This window comes from Coenobita brevimanus, chromosome 110, assembly GCF_032717465.1.
Source record: "Coenobita brevimanus isolate Jiangsu-jjx chromosome 110, ASM3271746v2, whole genome shotgun sequence".
Lineage (NCBI taxonomy): Eukaryota > Metazoa > Arthropoda > Malacostraca > Decapoda > Coenobitidae > Coenobita > Coenobita brevimanus.
Window position 1 is genome coordinate 8533751 of NC_137063.1, and position 10110 is coordinate 8543860.

Consider the following 10110-nt stretch of genomic DNA (forward strand, 5'->3'; position numbering starts at 1 on the left):
CCATCCACGCCTATACCCTCCATCCCTGCCATCCACACCCTGCACCCCTGCCATCCACGCCCATACCCTCCACCCTTGCCATCCACACCCTCCACCCCTGCCATCTACACCCTCCACCCCTGTCATCTACACCCTCCATCTCTGCCTTCTACAGCATCCACTCTCCACCACTGTACTCCATATCATCCGTGTTTTCCCTCCATACTCTCTGTCCTTGCCATGCACACCCTCCACATCCTCCACCTCTGCCATCCACATCCTACTCACCCTCCATTCCTGCCATCCACATCTTCCATACCCTCCGACCCTTCACACCTTCCATACCCTCTTACCCTCCTCGCCACACACTCTAGTTCTACCATCCGCGTCCTCTATCCCTGCCACAACTACACCCTCCACCCTTGCCATCCACACCCTCCACCCCTATCATCCACAACCCACTACCAGCCACCCCCCTGCCATCCACACCCTCCACCCCTGTCATCCAAATCCCCTTTCCAGCCACCCCCCCTGCCATCCACACCCTCCACCCCTGTCATCCATACTCCCCCATCTGCCATCCACGCCCTCCACCTCTGTCTTCCACACACACCCTACTTACCATCCACACCCTCCACCCCTGTCATCCACACCCCCAGCCAGCCACCCCTCCTGCCATCCATATCCTCCACCCCTGTCATCCACGCCCCCCTACCTGCCGTCCACACCCTCCACCCCCTGTCAGATCCACACCCTACATCCTTGCCATCCACACCCTCCCTCCTGCCATCCACACCCTCCACCCCTGCCATCCACACCCTCCACCCTGCCATCCATACCCTTCACCCCTGCCTTCCACACCCTCCACCCTGCCATCCATACCCTTCACCCCTGCCTTCCACACCCTCCCCCTGCCATCCATACCCTTCACCCCTGCCATCCACATCCTCCACCCGTGCCATCCACACCCTCCACCTGTGCCGTCCACACCCTCCATCCGTGCCATCCACAACCCCCACCCCTCCCATCCACGTCTCCCACCTCTGCCATCCACACCCTCCACCCGTGCCGTCCACACCCTCCTCCTCTGCCGTCCACACCCTCCACCCTTCTAACCACACCCTCCACCCTGCCATCCACACCCTCCACCCCTCCCACATCTACAGTATACCCTCCACCCCTGGCATCCACACCCTCCATCCTGCCATCCAAACTCACAACCCCTGCCATCCACACCCTCCACCCTGCCATCCACACCCTCCACCCTTGCCATCCACACCCTCCACCCTGCCATCCACACCCTCCACCCTGCCATCCAGCCCTCCCTTCCATACACCCCCTGACATCCACAACCTTCACCTCTGCCACACCCACACCCATCCATCCTCGCGTCCTAAACCGACTGACTATTTCATTTACATTTTCAATCCACCTTTCCTTCTCACCACGACCTCCAGTTGAGAGAGAGGTAGAGAGAGAGAGAGAGGTATGAAGAATGGTTGTGGTAAAAGAAGTGATGGAAGAAAAAATGAAGGACTGATGAAAGAAGAAACCAAGAAGATTTGACGGAGGGAGATGGGGAAATGAATGAATTGGAAATTGAAGGAGAACAAGGAAAGGAGAGTAAAGGAAGGTGTGATGGAAGTTGGAAAGCAGAAAAGATGGAAGAAGGAGAGAGAGATGAAAAATAAAAGGGAATGATAGAGTGGTGAGAGAGTGAAAGAAGGACTTAATGAAAAAAAAATGGTTGAAGGAATGATAAAACATGAAACAAGGAGGAAAAATGGAAGGAACAGTTAATGAAGGAGAGGTGAAAGAAGAACGAAAGAAAAAAAGGAGGAAAGGGAAAGTGAATGAAGTAAGGGAGCAGTGATAAAATGAAGGAAAAAATGGGGACAGGAATTAAAGAATGAGTGATGGAATGAAAACGGTGAATGAAATGAATGACGGAGTGAAGGTTTGAAATATAGGTGTAGGAGTGTGATGTATGGGAGGGAAGGAATGTGACCTGACCACCGTCCTTCTCTAAGTGGTTGTGAGGGAGGGAGAGTGGGAAGCGGGGGAGGAGGGAGGGAAAGAGAGAGAGAGATAGAGAGAGAGGAGGAAGGATGAAAAAGGAGAAGAGGTAGGAAGAAGAAGAAAGAGAGAAGGAGGAGAGGAAGGTAAGGAAAGGGAGAAATAAAAGAAAAAAAAATTGGGAGAGGCAGAGAGGGGGAGAGAAATAGGGGAAGAAGTACAAAGGAAAGCAAATAGCAACAGATAGTTGTTGTTCCTTTGGAGACAATTTGCCACAGGGTAGGTTAGGTCTAAAGTATTTGATCTACAGTCAGGAAGGCAAAACAGGGAGGCTCCCCCAACCCACCAATCCCTCCAGTCGAAGCCAACAGGTAAAAGTGAGAAGAACTACCTAACAGCTGAGAAAAATTGACCCGGACATTTCCTAGGAAAAGGATCGAAGGAAAACAGTAACTTAATATGTAAGGGAAAGTAGCCTCAAGTCAACATTACATACATAACCACTTTGTATTTGATTGTTTCCTCCATGCTTTGCATTGTACAAAACACTGTATTTCAGAAATGTCAATGTACACATAGTTGTCATCACGAATTTTGGATATTTTACAACACAATCTTTCATCAGGATCATTTAATTATATCTAAACTACCGTAGCAAGAACCCAACAGTGAACATTGCAGTATTCCATTGGCAGTGCCCTTCCAGACATTCTTTTCTCTTTATTGTGATTACATCCTGTAAAGCAGTTATACATACACCTAAGCATACTGCCACAGAAACCGTGTTTTTTTTTTCTTTTTGTATCTAAAATAGTCTTAATGGGGAGGTTTGTCAGACTTCTCATCATATCCAGTACATTTGGTCTGATCATACGTTACCAGTGCATCGGTGAAAAAATCAAGAAGATTGGTAAAGCAAGAGTGATTTTTCCAAAATCCATGTTTTGAGTCTTTGTTAAGACTGTTTCTAAGCATTTGACAAGCTTGTCCCTCATAATGATTTCCAACAACTTGCAATCACATATGTCACGCTAATTAGACGGTTATTTTTCTGGTTAATTACTGCATATTATTTGTTCAATTTTTTCACACTGGAGTTACATTTGCTACTTTCCATTCGTGTAGCACCTTGCTGCTGCCTCTGCTGCTTAAAGATATGTTGAAAAGTTCTTTTAAGTATCTTGATATTTTTCTTGTAACTCCCTGTAATACTTTCTTTAATAATTTCAGAGATATTTGGTCTAAGTGTATTACATACCTTAAGGTTATTGTTTGCAAGCCATAGATCTCTCTCACCATGCGTTATACAACAGATTGCGTTACCCACTTCTGAACGAGCAAGGGAGGAAAGGAGGGTGGATGTGGATGAAGAAGGTGGTGGGAAAAGGAAGTAGAGAAGAGAGAAGGGAGGATGGAAAGTAGGAAACAAAATACCACGTACGAAAGAATATGCGAAGAGAGAGAGAGAGCTACATAGATACGCAGACCACACAGACCTTACAGTCCTACGGGGCGGTTCAGCCATAATACTAATACAGTGCTATAATTATAGGAGCAGGAGAAACGGATAGCACAGCAGAAGAGAGAGAGAGAGAGAGAGAGAGAGAGAGAGAATGACGGGAAGGAGATAGACTTTTGATAAGACAGTGATGAAGAGGCGTAGAATTGAGTGATGGATGGTGAGGTGAGGGAAGGTGAAGGAGGAGGCAGTGGTTCGATGAAGGAAGGCTGATGGAACGATGAAGGAAAAGTGAAGGAGGGTTAAAGGAAGAGCGAAGGGGGGTTGAAGGAAAAGTGAAGGAGAATTGAAGGAAAAGTGAAGGAGGAGTAGAAGAAAGGTGGAGGGGTAAAGAAAAGATGGAGGAAGTGGTGCGTGATGAAATATAAGGTAACGGAAGAAGAGTGAGAAAAAAAAAAAATGAAGGAAAGGTGTGAAGTTGAAGGACAGAAAGTGGAGAGATGAAGGAAAGGTGAAAGAGAGTTGAAGGAGATTAATGATGAAGCACAGGAGAGATTATGGATGAAATGATGAACGATAGAGATGAAGGAAGATTGGAGGAGAGGGAGATGATGAAGCAAAAATGTTATGAAAGAAGGATAAGGGAGGAATGAATGAGGAGTGGAGAGATGAAGGAGGGGTGAAGGAGAGATGTAAAAAGAACTGAGAGATGAATGATGAAGTAAAGAAGGGACGAAGTAAGAGTGAAAGAAAGGTACCGGTATAAGAAAAGTTTTGAATGATGAAGGATGATTGAAAAGAGGTGAAGGAGAGTGAAGAAGACATGGAGAAGGTTGGAGAGATATAAAGAAAATGTGTAGGAGAAGTGAAAGACTGGAGAGAGGTGAAGGAAGGATGAAGGACAGACTTAAGGAGAAGATATGAAGGAGGAGTGAAGAAAAGTGGAGAGATGAATCAAGAAGTAAAGGAGAGATGAAGGAATGGGAAAGAGAGTGAGGAGAGATGAATGAAGAGTGAAAGATGAAGGAAGAGTGAAGGACATGGGTTACATTTTATACCTCACTCTAATCCATCCACTTCACTCACCACCCACACACTCATTCTTTCACTAAACCTACCACTCACCTACTCACTTCTTCTCTTACTCACCCGTTCATTCACACTACTCATATTTATTTACTCTGATTCACTCTCATCTCACAACCCACTCACTAACTAACTCATTCACTCACTCATTCAACTCGTGCTTGCCACTCACTTGCTGCATGTCTCACTCACTCAGCTTACCACTCGCATTCCCGTTCACTCCTCCATCCCTGACTCATTACCCACTTACCCACACAACCCATTCACTTACACATTAACTTCCGGTCCCGACTCACTAACCCACGCAACTCAACCACTTGTGCACTCAATTATCGTACCATTCATTCACTCGTTCTCCACAATAACTCACTCACTCACTCACTCACTCAGGGCTGACTCACAGATCACCCACACGGGTCACTCACTCTCACCTACTCACTCTCTCACTCTCGTCAGTGTGGTAAAGTGTTCAGAGTTGGTGGGTGGGCCTTACCAACAGGCACAAGTAGCTCCAGTTACCAGACGCTGTTGTACCCACTGGTTCAGTTGATGGTTCTTGTATTAGACTGGATGGCAAGAGCAGTTGGCCAGTAGAAAATAGACTCTCTTCTGCGTCCTAGACAACCGTGAAATAAACAGATTTTATCCGATTCTAACCAAACGTAATGGAAGGGAATAGGGTTAGCACATCAGGAAACTTATTGTTTTATAGAACATTAGGTCAGAGGTCAAGGTCACAGGGCTAGGTCAAATGTTGACCTAGCCGAATCAGCTCACAATTTTTATCCACTTTAAACCAAACTTGGGGAAAAGGTTCAGCGAAAGACACACAGTGATGCAGCAACATGAGTAACCTGCCCCATACCAAGGAGTGCTGGCCTGTGGTGCAGTTGCTTACTTCCACTTCCCATACGCATTATCATTTTGTAAGTTTGGTTATTTGAATTTTGATGTATTATCATGCCTAATGGACGCATTGTTGCAAGTGGGAGGGAAAAAGACCCAGTATGGTACTCTTTGGAATTAATTCCCAGATTGATACCAAAATACGATTTCACTTAACATTGGCAGAGGTTTAGTACCGTACAAGAAAATATAACAGTGAAAAAATCGATTTAAATAATAAAAATCCGATTTAGAAAAAGAAAATCGATTTTTTTTAATTTAAAAAATCGGTGATTTTTTCAACCCAGATGTAAAATTCACTCTATACACTATTTCCATTTTGTGTTTTATCTACGGAACCTTGTTGGGTAAGCCTCACTTTTCTTTCTACAAAATCAACCTGTTAATACATCTGTGAATCTTCATACCTTTTCATGCTGGCTGCGATTGCTGGGGTGATGGAACATGGGATTAGTGTGGGATAAGGGAGGAAGTTAACGGTGTGGAATGTAGGGGGTTATTTTACTCTAGCGCTTAAACTCCTTCAGGATGTATTGTTTGCTTTCATCTCGCAACTTCCAGGCGATTTTATTCAGACAGGGGAGACTTTAAGAACTGGACGTGTTAGCTGTTTCCTTTATTAACTTCTTCATATAGAGATCCATCTTAAGTTGAAGACGATCATCTGGTGGCAGCGTGAATAAAGCTCTGAAATACTGTACGTCATCGCAGTGAAGGGATTAGTGGTTTTTCTCGGCTCTTCTTGCCGGGTTGGAATACAAGACTTGTTGGCATAGGTAATGAGGGATGAGAGAGGAGTGAGAGGGATGGTTGAAGGGACACTACTCTGCCATCCTTTTAAACCACTCAGACTTCTCCTTCACACACACACACACACACACACACACACACACACACACACACACACACACACACACACACACACACACACACACACACACACACACACACACACTTCCGCACTCAAGTGGCCTTCACTTACTCACTCACTCACTTGCTCTAATGCTCACCAGGGGGGCTTCTCGGAACACACACACTCATATTCTCAGAACGGATGTGTGTGTGTGTGTGTGTGTGTGTGTGTGTGTGCATAGCTATATATGTGCATATGTTTATGTGATTGCATGTGTGCAGCGTGGTATGTATGTGTGTATGTTTGTGTGTTGTATGTGTGCATGGCTATATATGTGTATATGCACATGTGACTGCATATGTGTATGTGTGTTTGTGTTTGTGTGTACGTGTGTGTGTGTGTGTGTGTGTGAAAAGAATTGACAAACTACTACTTTGTGTTTGTGTGCGTTCGTATTAGCTGTGTAGAGGGAAATTGCTTGTACAGTACCTTTGTGTGTGTGTGTGTGTGTGTGTGTGTGTGTGTGTGTGTGTGTGTGAAAAGGATGAACAAACTACTACTTTGTGTTTGTGTGCGCTCATGTTAGCTGCGTAGAGGGAAATTGCTTGTACCTTTGTGTGTGTGTGTGTGTGTTTGTGTGTGTGTCAGAGAGAGAAAGAGAGAGAGAGAGTAACCAATAGCGTGTGTGTGTTAATAGTTACCGGGTATGGATGTTAGCGCCTCGTTGGTAACTCTCTCTCTCTCTCTCTCTCTCCTTTTCCATTTCTCATCACCAGTTTCTCTTTCCCTCCTCATCCCTCCCTCTTCCTACCCATATCTTCCCGTACTCCCCTCACTCCTCTTTATCTCAGTCGTTCTTATCTTTTCCTTCCCTTCACCTCGCTTTTCTCTCCTTCCTTCTTTACTGTTTCTGGCTGTTCCTTCCTCCTTCCCATGGCCCCTCTTCCTCTCCACCTTTCTTCCTTTCTCTCTCTCTGTTATTCTATCCCTCCTTTTTGTTACCGCCGCCAAGGAAAGATGGAGGAGGTAAGTATTCACCGCTGTTTGTCTGCAAGCTATCTCAAAAAAGTTATTGATGGCTTTCAGTGAAATTTTGTGGATAAGTGTGTCATGGGCCGAGGATGACTTGATGAAATTTTGGTGGTGATCTGTGTACGAGTCCCGGTTTAGGTCTTTGTCCGCAAGATATTTGAAAAAGTTATCGATGCATTTCAGTAAATTTATTTGGATGTGTTGATTATGGGCCAGGGAAGAGTTGATTAAATTTTTTGGTGGTGATCTGAGTTGTCTGATATTGGCGTTGGCGGAGGTATGCGCTCTCTGAATGCGTTTAACTTTTTTCATATTTCTATCTCTCCAGCCCTTCATCCTCTCCATTGCTCTTTCATTTTTCCTCCATAATTCATCCCTCCTGCCTCTTCCATTCTCCCTCTTCCTCCTTCCATTATTCTAACCCTCCTTTTGTCGTTTATTATGCCATTCCTCTTGCCTCTCCCTTTCCTTCTCTTTTTGCCTCACAAATCATTTCCATTCATTCCATCTTCCTCCCTCCACTCTCATTCTCCTCCTTCCTCCTCCTTCCCCACCATTATTTTTTTCCATCCATTCTTTCTATCTCACACCTATTCCTCCCTCCCTCCATCCATATTCTCTTCCATTTCATTTCCCTCAGTCCTTTCCCCTTGACTATGCTTTTCCTCCTCCTTGTCCATTTTCTTTCCTCCTCTGCTTCTCATTACTATCTCCATCATCCCCCACCTTCCTTCTTCCCTTCATCTTTCTCTCCATCTTTCTTTCCTCCCTTTCCCACCGCCGTCTTCCCCCCCCCCCTCCCTTCCCCGTGAGATGGCCCCAGCAGACGCCAGGCAACATCTTCAGTTCAGATCTCTTGTCTTTCAATTATCATTCTCTTCTCTCTCTCTCTCTCTCTCTCTCTCTCTCTCTCTCTCTCTCTCTCTCTCTCTCTCTCTCTCTCTCTCTCAAGAAAATAACTCAGTTTTTATCCGATTTCCGCCAGACCTGGTGGAGGTTTTGAGGGGCAGCTAACGGCTTTTGTGCTCTTTAGATTAAAGGTCAAGGTCCCATCTGGCAAGGTCAACTTAATTATTTCTATCCAAGCTAGACCAGAGTTCGGGGAACGGTTGAGGATAAGGCAAAAACGAAGGGATTTGATTTTGAGAAGTCAAAGGTCAAGGTCACAGGGAAAGGCCAGAGTTCGATCCTTGTGAACAGAAAAAAAAAAGTTTGGATATGATTTAAGCCAGAATTGGTGGACGGGTTGAAGATCACCCAACAGGTTGACCTATTGTCTTTTTCTTACAACAGTAGGTCGGAGGTCAAGGACCATAGCAAGGCCAGCTTGTTCGGTTTTTAGCGGATTGAGACCAAACTTTGTGGAAGGATTAATTCAGACAAGGATGATGTAACTCAGTTTTGAGAGTAATCGGTCAGAGGTCAAGGTCACGGAAAAGTCAGATGTTCAGATCTGCACTTCCTGAGTGGTCCTTCATGTCAGAAGCTTTTTTTTCCCCCTTTGTCTCCATATATTTTATTTTCCCGTGTAATTATTGTGTGTGTGTGTGTGTGTGTGTGTGTGTGTGTGTGTGTGTGTGTGTGTGTAACATGCCTATATTAAGTGTTGTTCATTGAGCTCCAGCTTGTATGAAAGGTGATACTATGTCTGTGGGATGAATGTGTAATCCTTCATATCCAGTGCAGGTCTGAACCTCTCCATTAGGGAGGGTTACAGCCAGGAAACCCACCCACTGTGGCTGGGATCGCGTTGGCAAGCAGTGTGTAGGGAAGAGGTGGGGTGCAGGGGAGGTAGTTGGTGTATTCTCGGCAGTGTGTAAGAGGAGTCTGTAGTTTCTTCCACCAGAATACGACTCACCAAGTCTGTATACATCCAAGAATAGACGTAGTATGCTTCCAGATACTCCGCCACCACCGTCTTTTAAGATATTCTTCTCAAACACAGTCGCTCTCTGCCTGAATAGTTGAACGGTAGAAGTACTGAAATGCACCCTACTCTTCTAGCAGTCTTGATCGTTTAATTAAGTGGCGGTATGTGGGTGTGGAAGATTTCTCTACAGGACAAAATCATTTGGTGTTAGAGTACTCGTAAATAAACTTCTTAGGTGCACTAACAGCAGAGCAAAGTTTACCCGAGGTAGTTTTTTTCACTTTAGCTTTTGACTGCTATTATATTTCTCTTCTAAACGAAATCATGTGGTGCCTGCCTGAGTAAAATTCCCATATCCACCACCAACAATGAAGCGTCCAAGTCTGAGTTCAGTTCCGGTGCGGGTTGGCTGGTCTCCGGACACAAACACTTAGCAAGTGCTGATTTGATCTAGTACCTTATAATATCTGTATAAGGCACCTCGTAACAGCAGTGCTACACAGTAAAACATGTGAACATTATACATTTGAAAAGAGAAAATGCCAACTTTTGCCAGGATATAAATATTATCTTGGATATAAAATAGAAAAATGCACCTATAACTGCCTGGTTACTGAGATGTCGTTTTTGGTCAGGCAGCCGGGATGATGTTTATGTATTGCAAAGGGTCACAGCTACGTGTGCCCACACTCCCACCACACGTCCTAAACACTGATGCAAGAAATCAAATTATCAATACAGTAATAGTAATCATTTTTTTTTTTTTGTAGTAAATGGTTTTCAGTGTTTTATCACCACTGTTAATGAAATGAAAGTAATGCAATTAAAGTGTATGGTTCTGTTTCCACTTCAATAATGGGCAGTAAGAAATATGCAAGAACGTCTTCCCCTCCACTCCTGAGGCCTTAC